At 42.4% G+C, this 14,156-nt stretch overlaps 1 protein-coding gene across 5 annotated transcripts in view; it reads left to right on the top strand.

The window, feature by feature from the left end:
- PPP2R2B (protein phosphatase 2 regulatory subunit Bbeta) overlaps positions 1–14,156 on the top strand; it is a 283,772-nt gene that overhangs the window by 254,228 nt on the left and 15,388 nt on the right. The window lies entirely within an intron of this gene.

The following is a 14,156-nucleotide window of genomic DNA, read 5'->3' as shown; positions in this document are numbered from 1 at the left end:
GGTGATTCCCCCCTCTTTTCTGGCCCCAACACAAGCAATAAAACCATTTGTTGCCGTAGCAACCCACCAGAGCTAAACTCCCCCCTCCCTTTGGAATGTTTGGAATTTCAACCAATGTCAATGGAATAAGAAGGCATCTGGTTTCAGAGGCAGAACCAACCCCAATAGCATCGCAGTGGCACCCCCTGGTGGCCAATCTGCACATGACACCCTGTTAAATTTGATTATGTTGGATTACAACAACTTGATAATTAATTCACCACATAACAGGCTTATACCAAGCCAAGCTAAGAGAACCTCATAGAAGGGAAAGAAGGTACTTCACTGCACGCTTCACTAACTACGCAGAGTAAATCTGATAGTTAAAGAGCAACTTACTTAAATTTATCCCAAGCTACCAACACCCCCTAGAGGGCACAGAGTGAACTTCACCAAAGTATTCACTCACTCAAGCTGACGACCAAGTTGTTCCAGTTTGAGGGAAACTAAGGAGAAGAACAAGCAGAGCCAATTGTCCTTGCTTATTATCACAAGCTGATGACAAGGGGTTCCAGCCTGCAATTTAACGGCCAGGTGGGAGTTTTGTAGCTCTACATTCTCTCAGTGGCTACTAGTACTAACATGATAATAAGAGGAATTTGGCTGGCCTTTCTTTAGTCGCCCCCTAGTGGTTAAAAGAGGAACTACATGCAAGCCTTTAATCATGCCCAGAGCCAGCCCTCTAGTGGACAAAGGATAAACCTCTAAGGAAGAGCACCCTGGTAGCTGACCCGCAACAAGTGACCCCTAGTGGTGAAGGGGTGAATTATGCTGAAGTACCCACAAACGCAGGAGAACACACCCAGTGGCGCCTCCACCCACAGACAGCAGCCCAGCAGCTGATCTGCAAGCAGCGACCCCTATTGGTCAAAAAGAGAAGTTCATCTAATTTGTTTCAAAATAGCTAGGAAGAACACTGAACTATTCTAGCCTTGGCAGAGCATCTCATTGATTAGATGAAGGGGTTCAACCAACCAGCCTAGATGAGACACCTCAACCAGCCGGTCAAGGAGAAATGCAGTATTCTAGGTGTGGTTTAAGTGAGGTGCTGTTCCGTTACTGGGAAAGGAGATTTTTGAGATGCTCACCTGGGTTGGGGTTTATGATTGATCAACACAAACCATCCCTCCTATGGCCCATCCGAGTTCCGTTTTAATGGCTACTGGGGTTCCTGGTGGACCTTTGATTCTCTCATCGGAGCCAATGGATCTGGGGCGTCTCTTCCCACCATGAGTAGGATTTCAGCTTCGGGATCTAGAGGAGGCATTAAGTCGGCTATGTGTGCTAAGTGAGGTATTTTTCTTGCCGCCTCTGGTGTTGAGATTTCGCTGCGAACATCTGGTAAGGTCTCCCATTCTAACACTGATGGTAACCGGAATTGTGAATTTCCATCTGTCGCTTCTATGCATAGACCAGTGATTTTCCTCCCCGCCTTGCACATTGGTACTGTGCACGTATTTATTGCAAAATACTTCAGTTCACTCGGGAGGTCAAAGAGGTCGAAAAAGGCGGGCTTAGCTACAGTAACTTTGCTGTGTGGGTCTAGTATGGCGTACATCTTTACGGCCCTTTCAGGTTGCCTGTCGGGGTAGACTTTTGCAAGAGAGATGGGTGAGCATGAAGGAGGGCATGGTGAGTCGCCGCATATATTTGTGTAGAACGTCCCATACTATTTCGGCTGCTCTTTGGAGTCAGTTTGAGTCTCCGTCATTGAAGTCGCTTGTTGTGTTCCCTGAGAGGGCTTCTTAGTTTCTAGATGTAAGGCTGCTAGGTGCTTGTTACTGTCACACAGGTGGCATTTCACCCTAGCTGTGCAGTCTTTGGCATGTGCTCCATAGAGTCACAGCATTTGAAACATATCCTATTCTCTTTGAGTAGGGTCTTTCGGTCATCTAAGGATTTTTTCCTAAATTCTCTGCAATCATTTAGAGAGTGTGAGGACTTGTGAATTGGAGAAGTCAGGCCTTTTTTAGTTGGATGAGGGTTCGAATGAACACTTTTCGGTATTCATTTGTCTGGAGACTTCTTTGGGTAAGGCGTGATGTCTGTTTTGTACACTGAAAAGGTATTTTTGTCCTTTGTAGCTTGGACGGGTCCCTTGACTACATCAGGGTTTTGACTGCTTCGCTTGGTCGTTGGGAAGTGTGCTTCTCTGGTGGAGAGGTATAGGGGGTCGTTGTAGAGATCAGCCTGGTCACTGATAAATTCAGCGAGAACTGCAAAGGGGGGAATTTTGTTTTGATTCATTTTCCTGCAAGCCAGAGAAAACTCTATCCATTTGTCACATATCAACCATGGTAGTTTTTGGATGATAGGATTTTGTGTCCTGAACAGGTCAAGGTAAGCTAGTTCCATCAAGGCAGGATCCTGTTGTGCTGTTTGTAGTTGAGTGAGGAGCGATGAGAATGTCTTCAACTGTTGAAGTTCGTTGATTCTCATGTTGGGGAAACTGAGAAAGTGGTCTAGGAGCGAGGACTTTGTCACTGTGGGTTCACTGTAATCCTTATCAAGTGTGGCCCAAGTCTTTTCCAGGCCAATGTCAGGGTTACGCAGATGAGATGCGAAGATGTTGTTCACTGTGATGACGGATTTTGGGCCTAACCAGGCTGTCAGCTGGACAAGTTCCTCATCTGGCCCAGCCTTTTCCTCGCGGATGGTGCGCTTGAAGATGTGCTTCCACAATAAGTAGTCTTTTCCTGGTTTGTCGGAGAATCTTCATACGCATTGCGGTGGCACAGCAGGCCACAGAAGTGAGCCAGCAGCCACACAGAGTAATGCTGAATGGGGCTGTTGATGTCGCCACTGCAAGACGAGGCAGGTGTCAGGAAAAAAATAAAGACATCCCCTGAAAATAAGACCTACTGCCTCTTTTGGGGGCAAAAAAAAATATAAGACCGGGTCTTATTGTTGGGGAAACATGATAGGTGCTTCGTGAAAATCTCATATCCTCAAAATCCCAACCAAAAACCATGACTTGTTTATTAAAGATAAATTCAGTCACTTTAAAACACACATCAGGATCTCTTATTGAATTGAATATGTTAATAGATTAGGAGTATTAGTCTCCTGCTTAAAGCATAGTAGATACGAAAAAGCCAGCTACGCAGCAAGATTTAGTAAAAATACTGCTTGTCTTTGTGGGAGAGCTTAGAAAATAAGATATTGCATTTTTATCAAAGTACACATAGCTAATTCTGAAACGAGAGGTTAAAGAAAAACCTAAGCTGATTTTGTTTATTCTAGAGAAAGAAGAGGAAATTAAAGAGAGAGAAAGAGAAGGCAAGGGCTGTTCAGTTCAGCAGCAAAATATGAAGGTCATTCCTGAATTAAAAGAATCTTCTGAAATCCTACAATTAATAATAATCTGCTTTATCCTTTCCCTTGGGGATTTAGTAAAATAAAACTAAGTTCTACTTCAGTATGCCCTATCAGAATTTGGAAACCATGTTTAAGGAATCAATCAGAAGGGAAGAGACAAACTGATTTGCCTTCTCATTCCTGAGCTGGGGGAGTAAAAGAGAAGTTAGCTACATTTTAGGAAAAGGATCTGGAACAGTTTTTCATAGTTATTCAGTCTGAAAAAAGAAGATTGCCCCTAAATAAATAGCCTTCCTGAGATAGCAAGATGTAATAACATCTGTAACCGTGATGAAGTTTGAAAGAACAGATGGGGAGCCAAGTTTGTTTTTCTTTTGATACAGGAGCTTCCTGATTTTACTTTGAACATAATATTGGAATATGAAAAGTAAAAAAAAAAGGTTGTGAGTACACTTAGATACGTTCAATATATATTCAGTTAAAACTGACCCTATAAAGGAAGATTAAAATCAACATAAGACACTGTTGTTAAATCGTAGCAGAGGGATGAAAATATTATAAGATAATAGGGCCCATCCAAGTTACTTGAACAAGCCTGCATATATTCAGTACCTTACCTGAATTTATGTTATGAAGCAGTTTCTCTTAATTTTTGTTAAGTTGGAATAGGGCATCTCTTTCCAATTGCAGGCTATCTTCACGAAAAAAACAAAACTCGTGGTAGCTTTGTTACAACAGGTTCCACTGTTGGTCTAATTGTCCTTTCTGACAAGCAAGAGTAAGCCCCAGACACAGAACACTTCATGTGATATACAGTGATATCAAGAAGAAGATCAGGAAATATCTAGAAAGACTATTTTCTCCATTTATACAACTACTGATCCCAGGACTCAGTATGATTCTCTAGCTCTGCTGTGGTGTGACTTACTACACTACTGTTAACTTAAACTTCTGACTTTTTCCTCTAAGTCTCAAAGTTGCAAAGGATTGACTGCCAGCTTCTCTGATATCCACTTTCTCTATATTAAAGATTAACACAAAAATCACCAGTGGGAAAACTGAAAAATTGATGGTTTCTTAAAATGGTTGCTAGTTTCGTAAAAAAGGGTGCACTTTTATCATATTGTCTGAGAAGCTGGCAGCCTTGTTCCCCTGCTGCAAAAGTACTGTCTGTATTGTTCTACAGATGAAATATTTATTTCCAGAAGAAGCATTAGCCTTTTATCAATCTTGTCCAGCACATCCTGAACAAAGGATGATCGGTCTTTTGGAAGCTCTTGAAGACCAAATTGTTTTAGAGAACTTTTCCCTGATGTGACTATTGCCATCTTTATTTTTATTTAGTTTACTTTTAGTTATATTCTAAAAGTTTAGGTTTTTTTTAAGAAAAAAATCTAGTGCTTTTGTAACTGTGTTATCCTTACCGTGGATATTTTAATCTGTATTCTATGTAAACTTCCAGGTTTTTTTTTTATTGTGACAGCATAGAAAGAAGTTTAATGAGTAAATATTGAAAGGCAAAACCATGAATGCAAGAAAGGAGAGATGTTCGTACGGAAGCAAGTGCATTGCTGCTCAAGTCAACTGAATAATGCATTACAGAATCACATACTCTTCTTTGAAAAAGCCTAAACAGCTTTTTGAAATAAATTATTTTGATTTGTTGGTAGAAAATGACAATTCAGTTTGGGGAAAAGTTGCTCTTACCAACTTAAATGTTTTAAAATGGATGCCTATATAAATATAATAAATAAATGTATGTACAGTACATTTGTATGCATGCATGTTACCTCGGGATAGAATCCCCAGATTAGTTTAGTAGTGTTGAACTTTTCGTTTTTTATAATTAATATTCTCAACTCCTGTCTCAAAGATCTCTTGTCTGATGCCTCTGAATCAGAGGTCCCCAACCCCTGGGCCACACCCACTACCAGGCCTTGTGCCTTTTGGAATCCGGCTGCGGAAGTGTGTGCGCGTGTGCTCCATTTGCTCAAGTGGCAGGTGTGCATCCCTGACACTTGCCCAGAACCATCCCCTCTCCCCCCCAATGGTCCACAAAGCCCAAAATATTAGGGAGCACTGCTCTAAATTGCCAGGAAGTTGCAAAGATTAATGGGGTTCCAGCTACCCTTTTTGTGTCCTGTCTTCAGAGGAGATGTGTGCCCAGGCAGCAGGCGAGCAAGATGCATGGCGTGCTGTGTAGAGTTATGGTGCACAGGTGAAAAGGTGCTAGGAGAGGGCTCTATAGAAAATGTCTCAATGGGTAGGTAAAGGCAAGAGGAAAGCATGGCTGCAAGTGAGGCTCATGGAAGCATCAGGAACTGTCAGCCCTATAAGGTAGGCCAGACTGAGAAACCAATGCCATCAGGACTGCTTTTATCGTAACAACTCTAGGAACAGAATCTTGCATTCTGGATATGCGTTTTCTCACTCTCCCTCCCTTCATTTTTGGGTGAATTCAGGAGGGGCCTTCGGAGACATTTGCTCAACAGACTCATTTCTTGGAACAGGATCAAGCTCTGCTTATCTGACTTTTGTCTTGGTAGTAGTTCTTTCTCCTGTCCTTCAAGGACTTTCCCTCTTTCCTCTAAAGCAGGGATCTCCAAATTTGGCAACTTTAAGACCATGCTGGCTGGGGAATTCTGGGACTTGAAGTCCGCAAGTCTTAAATTTGCCGTGCTTGGAGACTCCTGCTCTACAGGAGCCAAGCACACAAGCAGTAGGCAGGGAGCTGAAGGAAAAACAGGAGAAAAGTACAAGCACAGACAGCCAGAAGCAGTCAAAGTGTGATTACAAGAGTGGAGTAACGACAGGAAAATAAAGACTATGTTTTGCACAACAGATTGACCAGTAGCTGAGGAAGAGATATGAAACAGAGACAAATAATCCATAATCTGTCAAGCAAATGAAGTTTTAGAAATATCAAGGGGGGAAACCCCAGAGACTTGAAGGTCAGGAAGATAGCAAAAGTCAGGAACAAGAAAGCCCGAAACATGGAGCACAAAGCTGGATGCCAAAGTTGCTTCTAGTAGTGGAAGAGAGTCCCTGGAGGTTGAAACCCCTCCCCACTAAGTGTGCACAGATTAAGCTTTTTTCCCTCCGTATAGCAGATAATGAATGAGGCACCCAGATGGCTTGATGTGTCTGTAGCTGTCACTTGCATGTATGCTGCTGATTTTGTTGAGACGCTGTCCCTTGCTTCTTGGCAGCCTTTTGTCTGGAGAGGTTTTGGTGGTGACCAAAGAGGTCCCTTCAGTGTTGGCAGAAGAAGAGCCTGCTATCTGTGGGGGCAATATGTGATGGGGTCTAATCTGCTCCCCTCTTAGAGCCTGGCTTTTGGGCTCTGATAACACTAATATCAGGTCAGAAAGATACTGTAGGATGCCATCGAGATTACTCTGGAGAATCCATCTGTTCAGGAAACAACAGATACAGAAGCATGTGTTAAGCCCAGGGAGGAGGGAGAATATGGGAGAATATGGAGGAATGGGAGGAGTTTCCTCCCCAGTGGGAGGAGACTGGCTCCTCCACTCTTCTCCCTCCATGGGAGTATAAGATTTTTTGGGGGGGCTAATATAAGCCCTACCCCAAAAATAAGCCCTCACCTCACTGCCTCAATGGGGCAGGAGACTGCGCCGCACACCATGCTGCTGCTGCCACAACAAGGCCAGTGGGGGAGGGGGTGCAGCTGCCCTACATGCCCCCACACCCACTTACTGGTACTTCAAGTCCCCCCACCAGGCCATTCCTTAATCCATGCTATGGTGGATGGGATGAGTGAGATAGGCCTGGTCTCCCTCTGCCATTTCGGAGCCAGGGGAAGTGACGGCGAATGGCTCCAATGCCGCTGGGTCACCTGTCTTGTGGAGAACAGAGAACGCAGTGGCTCTGCGCAGGGATACAGAGCAGAGAACAGCACTTGCTTACTGCCCAGCATTGTCCTGTGTCTCCCTTCTCCCTTCTGGAAACGGTAGCTTCTTTTCCTGCCGCTTCTCCTCCTCCTTCGCGAGAAGTTGGAAGGTCTGACTGAACTTTTTTTAGTCCCACAAACTCAGTTTCCCTGCAGCAGAAGAGAAAAGCACCAGAGGTGGACAGCAAGTTAGCAAAGAAATGCTTTCGGGAAGAGGGAGGAGCTGTGCTGGGAGGGGAAGTGGCAGGAAATGGGGCTGCCATTTCCAGAAGGGAGAAGAGAGACACAGGGCAATGCAGGGCAGCAAGCAAGTGCTGTTCTCTGCTCTGCATCCCTGCGCAGAGCTGTTGCATTCTCCGTTCTCCGCAAGACAGGCAACAAAAGGCAGGTGATCTGTGGGGCGAAGCTTAAAGAAAGCCCTCCAGTGGTACACAGCGGCAGCAGAGCCGTTTGCCGTCACTCCCCCCTGGCTCCAAAACAGCGGAGAGAAACTGGGCCTACCCCATCCACTGTAGCATGGCAGTCCAGCTTGGGAGGGGAGTGAAAGGTCGCTGATCAAGGAATGGCCTGGTGTGGGGGCTGAAATACTGGTAAGTGGGTGCGGGGCACGTGGAGCAGCTCCACCCCCTCTCCCATCTGCCTCGCCTTTTTGTGGCGGCAGCAACGCGATGTGCCACACGGCTTCCTACCACGAGCATCCGCAGCAGGAGTGGGTCAGCAGCCACGTGGGCTGCTGGACGGGGTTGTTTGTGCCGCTGCCATGAGGCAAAGTAGGTGTCACGAAAAATATAGGACACCCCAAAATTAAGACCTAATGCCTCTTTTGGAGGCAAAAATAATATAAAACAGGGTCTCACTTTCGGGGAAACATGGTAGTAAATTTCTAGTTTCCTATGGAATCCGTTTCCTCATCTGTCTACCTTATAGGACTGATATAAATTGCCTATGCTCTGACTCATTTCCAACATTTCAAAGATGACAGAAGGAATAGTGATTATCTGGAGATGTATATTTGGGTCAACAGATTTAGCCATAGTGTAATAGATTAACTGAAGTCTATAGAATGGATGGGTGGAGGTCCCAAGTTACTTTTTCCCTTAAGCAGTGCCTAGATCTTTACATTCTGTTCCCACTGTTCAGTTTGGAGTATTCCTGGGTCCACCATCAATGTTCCAAAATCTTCCCACTAACCTAAATGTGTGTAAGGGAGACAACTTGTGTTGTATTTTGGTGTTTGAAAGGTCAAAATACTGAAATAATTTCAGTAATGCCCATTCTGGCCATCTAGCATGGAGTTGAATTATTAGAAGATGCAGCTGCTATTGTTCCCTTGGGGAATCTCACGGGCAATAAACAAAAATCAAACTTTTATTTAAAGGATAGCTTTGTTACTGTTTTAGACGAAGATATGGTCAAAACACTGATTTCTAAAATAAAGTAAAAATACAGTAATAGATTTAGCAGCATAAATCTACACATTGCAGCCTTTTTTCAAATGTTGAGTTAAGCCTTTGGAATAACAGATACAGGACAAATCCTTGTTAGAAACAAAGAAAGGGCAACCAAAAACATGACCTTGTACTCTCTGCTGAATATAATTAATTGAGTATAAAATGCATCTGAGTGCCCTGGAAAAAAATGCAATACAGGCTAAATTAAATTAAGTCAATAATCAGTGTAAAACAGGCGGAATAGTGGGTTATATTCCGTTAACTTGCTCTTACCTGATTCACACGATAGGGCCCCTGAGAAACAGGAGTTTTGTGCAAACTGCCTTTCAAAAGAGGATGAAATATGGGCTCTTGAAAATGTCCATTGGTATTTGAGATGCAAAAGGGAATATAAATCAACTGCCCGAGTAAGTCTGGGGTGCCCTTTCAATGATATTTATAATATTGTTGAGGCTTGACAACTGTTTCCACAATTCTGTACCCAAGATCAGCTATTTAATAATCTTTTAAACTTCATCCGCTTCTAGAGGTAATAGACACCCAAGATAAAGATGGCATGGAAAATGCTTTGCCTGGGGTCCTTTTCCACAATGTCGGTCTAAAACTGGCCAGTAGTATTAGCAGCAGCAACGCATCTGCTAGCAGGATCAGATTTAGCCTGGTAGGCTAATGTCATGGGAGACTAATAAAATCAAAATATTTTTTAAAAATATTTTTTAAATGTTTAAAATTTTAAGTATTAAATTGCAACTATTCATTGTTGAGGAAAATATATTACAGGGCTGCCCATATTCAGCTGGTAACATGCTACAAATAGACACTTTGCATCTAAAATACTGTAAAACAATTAGACAAATTCCTATTAATAATAATAATAATAGTAATAATAATAATAATAATAATAATTGTAATAATACAGGTAGTCCTCAACTTACAACACTTTGTTTAGTGATCATTCAAAGTTGCAATGGCACTGAAAAAAGTTATTTATAATTATTTTTCATTTACCACTGTTGCAGCATCCCCATGGTCATGTGATCAAAATTCAGCCGCTTGGCAGCTGATTCATATTTATAATGGTTGCTGTGTCCCGAGGTCATGTGATCACCTTTTGTGACCTTCTGACAAGTAAAATCAATGAGGAAGCCAGATTCACTTAATAACTGTGGCAAGACAGGTCATAAAATGGGGCAAAACTGACTTAACAAATGCTTCACTTTGCCACAGAAATTTTGGGTTCAGTTGTGGTCGTACATCAAGGACTACCTGTATTGACAAATTCACACCATCGGCATTGACAAATTTAGCATCGGTCAATTGCAAAAGGCAGCTTTACTGGGAACAGTGATCATACCTCTAACACCATCAAACATCAACATTTGCCTATCCCAGGTCCTTGGGAAGGACTTGATACGTGGATTAAAATGCCAAATCCAGTCTGAAAATCTGAACATCTGGCTGACTGTGCGATGAATGATAATAATAAACCACAGGAGTTCATAAAGAAAATGTTATATTTCCCTGTACAGATTTGATATTATATACCCAATTCCATACCTTATGCATTGTCTCTCTGAGGATGGTGTTAGACAGAAAACTGAAATCAACAACTTGGCGTAAATTCCTGGCTAGATGTATTTGCTTCGTTTCTGAGAAATAGAAGGTTTTCCAAAACAAAGCTAAACTAAATTAGTAGGAACGAACTTTTGTGTAATATGGAACCCTCCTCTGTCTAAAGGTATCCTTTGGCAGTACCCTTCCCCCAGCAAATATTTGGCTACTAGTTGTGATGATTGAATCCAAAGCTGCTTCTGTGTAAGTTGTCATGGTACTGTCAAGTTTTCTTCTTTTATTTAATGAAGGAGCACCATCTGGTAATTGCAGATAATTAAAATGAGAATGTACAGAGGAAGGTGTTGATGTCACTCTTTTGATGAATAAATCAAAAGCTGTTTATGTCAATCTTTTGATGAATAAATCACAATTCTTTTAAAGTGGCTTTTACTAAACTTGTTGGGCTTGGATATGTTCAAGGAAACCTGGATTTAAATCCATTTCTAAACCCTTGCAACCAAAATATGATTGTTTATGTGTTTTAAAATAATTGTTCCATGTTATTTGACTTCAATCTGTATTAAACTAGGGTTGGTGAAATGTATTTAATTCACATTTTAAGATAAGCACATCTGAGTCTAATATGCAAATTGGAAATTAAGATTCGCCCTCAACTTTTACACTGGCGTTCTCAAGACATGTGTGCTTGCGTGTATATATAACACACCCACACACATCATAATTTAGTACACATCGCACTCAGACACCCACACATAGAGCCTATATATTAAAAGAAAAATGTATACAACATGGGGAAATGTGGTTGTACAGATCCTACTGTGCTCAGCAAAAGTATGCAGATATAGAAGAACGCTGCTCTGTGGAATAGAATACAGAATGCAGAATGACAGAGTTGATTCAGAGTTGGCAACCATTTGTTTTCCTTCATTTAGTCCACACAATTTTAAGACTGGAACAGCTTGGGGATTTTGCATGTTTTCGTTTTAAGATATTGGATGCTTTTCCTGTCCAGTAATGTGAACTTGTCAGTTACAGAAAAGGTGATAGTGCCACAAATATTCTGTATGGATTAAGATTGTGGTACTCGGTTTTCTTATGGAATGTGACAAAGAGCAACAAAATAAGAACGCCTAGATAGGTTATATTGGTGAATGCCATGTAATGAAGTTACAGTCATATCCAATATTATAGGTTATCACTGCCCTACTGATAAATTCCTCTAGATGCCCATGATAAAATGATGTACAGGTAGTCCCTGACTTACAACTATTTATTCCGTGACTGTTCCAAGATATAGCGGCATTGAACAAAGGGACTTATGACTCTTCCCAAAACTATGGCCATTGCAGCATCCCCATGGACATGTGATCAAAATGTGAGGTGTTTGGTGGCCCACACACGTTTACAACTGCAGGGGCACTTCAACCTCTCCAATCCTATCTCCCCCCCCTTAGGGTCTCCTGCACTCTACAACCCTATTGTGCTGACCTTTGCCATCTTCTTTCTCTCATTGCTGACCAAGAGTGCCCACGCTGGCCCTTCATGAGGCAGTTGCTGGCCACATAAGACATTGCTTATGCGGCCATCACAAACAGCCATGGAAGCAAGAACACTTAGAGCTGAGTGTGGAGTGCAGGGTAGGGAGGGCAGCTGGGACTGGGACTGTGCTGGGATAGTGGCAGCCTTCTGGGCTGGCATGAAGCCCCTTTGTGCCACTCGGCTGGGAGAGACGGGGGCTGAGCTACATGCTGCACTGTAAATCAGGAGCTTCCAGTATGCTGTAGTTTTCTGAGGTGTGGTGGCTTTGTGCTATGTTGCTGGACCAGGCTGGAGTGGCTGTCGTTTCCCAGAGCCACAGTGCATCAAGAAACCCCTGAGCCTCAGCATACTCTTTCCCTGGCCTCCCTGAACTGATGCCATGCTGCATTGCATCCAAACTTGTGCAAAGTCTGCACCAGACCTCCCAAAACCTTTCCCATCCTTCCTGCAGCACCCCCAATCTCCTTACCTGGGACTCCTCCCGCTTCTTGCGTAATGGCCCTTATGTCTGGAATTTTGACAGCAAGCAGGACTGCCAGGATTACTGTCATTAAGCAATGCAGTCACATGACATTGTGCCTTTTTGTTTATTATTATTTTTATAAATTACCCAAGGCAGCAAACATACCTAATGCTCCTTCCTTTTTTTTTATTTTCCCCACAAAAAACTGTGAGGTGAGTGGAGCGAGAGAGAACAACTAGCCCAAAGTCACCCAGCTGGTTTTCACACCTAAGGCAGGACTAGAACTCACGGTCTTCTGCTTTCTTAGCTTGGTGCCTTAACCACTAGATCAAACTGATCTGGTCAAAACTTTACAGCTGCATTGCTTAGTGACAGAAATGCCAGTCTCAATTGTGGTTGTAAGTTGAGGAATATCTGTCAGCATGATTGATGGGTGGTGAATGACTTAATAGTGGTGTGTGTTGGGGGGGGGGGGCTTTGATCAAGAAAACAGAACAAGGGAAGGATTAACCTTCCATACGCTTCCAGTAATCCTGCCCCAATCAATCTAAAGCAGTGGTTCTCAACCTGTGGGTCGGGACCCCATTTGGGGTCGAACGACCATTTCACGGGGGTCGCCAAACAACGCAGTCTGCCATTTTTTTCCCCTTTTCCTTAGCTGTGCTACTCCCTTTTATTCTACTGGCTTTTGAAAGCCAATAGAATAGACTCTCTTGAATAGAGTCTAATTCTATTGGCTTTCAAAAGCCAATAGGAATTGTCCAGGCTGTCTCTGCCCTGCTGAGCCCGCCAAAAGTCCCATTCTGCAAACGGTGCTGCATCAGTTGAGTAGTCCTCGACTTACGACTGGTTGAGTAGTCCTCGACTTACAACCGGGTGGGGGTCGCGGCACTAAAAAGGTTGAGAACCACTGATCTAAAGCCTCCAGAGTCTGCTCTAAAGAAAAATGTCACATCTCTCCTGTGTCACATACAGGATAGCCTTACACTTCTTATTTGTATTACATGTTGACATTTTGATGGTAGTTGCAAATTCTCCCTTGTGTCAACATCAGAAATAGTCAGTCCCAGGCTTCTACTGCCATGTTCAACCTATGTTTACACAGAACAGATCTCCTAGAAATGATGGCAATGTTTGTTAGGTTTCTTTAATCTCCTAAATTGTGCTCCCTAGTGTGGCCAAGTCCATGATTATGATATAGAAGTTTGATACTTTGTACAAGCCACCTGAGGTCTTGATTTTTTTTTTCTGCTGTGAAGTTTTTATTATTATTTTTTTGAAAAATTGTAAGTCATTAGATTTCCTGCTGGCAATGACTAAACGTTAAGCTTAAGAGTGCTGTGAGGGATGCTATTTCATATTTGGAGAGAGAACATTTATCCTAGCATTTGAGAATTATTTTTCCTATTGCCTTCCTATATACCAAAAAACAGGATTATCAATCCAGTCTTCCACTGCAGAGTAATAAAGTTGGCCAAATATTTATGCAGAGAAAGTAAAAGAAAAAAAAACCCTTTGCTTAATAAGTTTTTATTATTATTATTATTTTGCTATGAAACTGCTACTGCCTGTTTCGTACTGCCTTTGAAAAAATTTCTGTGGTGTCTAGATGTTAAATGTCTAGTGAAGCAATACCTCCCTGAGGGGAAGGATACATACAGCATTTCTGCTATTTCATGATTTTATATTGTGTATGTATGTTGAAAGAAATCCCATTGTCTTCAGAAAATTCACCTTTTTTCATTTCTTTTATCTTCATGGTTGCAGAGTTCCTGTCAAATTGTCTTAGATCCATCTTGAAATATAGCTGTTTGCTTCAAGCTTTCAAGAAACTGCCCATCTCTCTCACAGAGTGACTGAT

The sequence above is a fragment of the Crotalus tigris genome, unplaced genomic scaffold (genome assembly GCF_016545835.1).
Source record: "Crotalus tigris isolate CLP2741 ecotype Arizona unplaced genomic scaffold, ASM1654583v1 scf7180000017568.12009008, whole genome shotgun sequence".
NCBI classification, from domain to species: Eukaryota; Metazoa; Chordata; class Lepidosauria; order Squamata; family Viperidae; genus Crotalus; species Crotalus tigris.
This window is presented reverse-complemented; position numbering and strand designations above follow the sequence as displayed.